Source organism: Fonticula alba (genome assembly GCF_000388065.1).
Source record: "Fonticula alba strain ATCC 38817 unplaced genomic scaffold supercont2.1, whole genome shotgun sequence".
NCBI lineage: Eukaryota > Rotosphaerida > Fonticulaceae > Fonticula > Fonticula alba.
Genome location: NW_009242971.1, coordinates 575,738 through 577,049, shown reverse-complemented (window position 1 = coordinate 577,049; position 1,312 = coordinate 575,738).

The window sequence follows — 1,312 nt, the reverse complement described above, 5'->3', positions numbered from 1 at the left end:
CCGTTTCCGCTGGCCGCGCCGCCGCCGGCGCCAGCGTCGGACCATGTTCTCCCGGGTCCTGGCCCCGGGGCCCCGGCCACGCGCGGCGCCGGGCCCCCCTGCGGCGGGCGCCATCTCGGCCGGGCCCAGCCCACCCTGCGCGCACAAGGCCCGGGGCCGAGCCGGAGGCCTGCCGCGCGCACAACAGCGGGGCGTTGTCCCCTCCCCGCCCGGCGGTCTCCGCGCCCCCCTCCCCCCCCCCCGGGCCTCCTTCGGCCCGGCCCATATGGGTGGGCTCTGTGGCTGCGGTCCCCGGCTGGTGTCCGCCCCCCCCCCCCCTCGAGGGGGGCGGGAGGGGGGCCGCCAGGAGGCGACGGAGAGCCCGCCAGGAAGGCGCCGGCCGGGCCGATGGGCCGGGACCACCCCCGCTCGGGGTTAGTCACCGCAGCCGCCGGCGCTGCTCCGCCCGCCGCCCGCCCGGGGGGGGGGGGGCCCGGCGTCGCTGCCCCTTCCCCTCTCGGGGTGGAGGGGGTGGGGACATGCCCGGGTGTCCGGGCCACGCGCCGCCCGGGGGGGGCGGGGCGGGGGACGGGGGACGGGGACTGGGAGGAGGGCGAGGCACTATAGCCCGCAATCGGGTCGGTGTGAACCGCATCGCGGGCCTTATTGGGTTGCAGGGGGGAATGGCCGGCCGGGGGATGGGAGCCTTTCGGGGAAGGATAGCCGCCTGTCCGTCATTAGGTGTGTGGTTGGCAGGTGGCCTTTTTTCGCCGGCGCCCACCAACAGGCGGGAAAGACGCATTGCGTATTGTTATGTTTTCACCCTGCCGAACGGGGAAAGGGTCCAGAGAGTGGAGCGAGGAAGAGAGAGAGAGGGGGGGGGAAGGAGGGAGAGAGGCGCGAGGAGGGCAGCTGGCGACAACGTGTATAGGTGAGCTTGCTCCTCAGATTGGGTGCCTAGCTTAGGCCCCGTGCGCGTGTTGTCAACCTGGCGAAGACTGTCAGACCTGACACCTTGGCACACCATGGTCGGCGGCTGAACCCCTGGATCACCACCTGTTCAGAGCATTGGGGCCCCCTTGGAAGGACGATGCCTACTGCCCGGCAGCGGGCGCATGCTGGCTGGCGCTGCTGCACCGGCATCGGTTGTTCGGTGGCCCAGCGTACCAGATGCCGGCACTGCCAGCAGCCTGGCACTTCGGATGGAGGAACTTCTCGAAGGGAGCATGGCAGGCCTGAGTCACCCGAGGACAGTCTCGGGGCCTCCCCTCGACAGGCCTCCGAAGTGGAGAAATACCCCCGGAGGGGCGCGGCCGGGGCGGGAGGCGGGGGG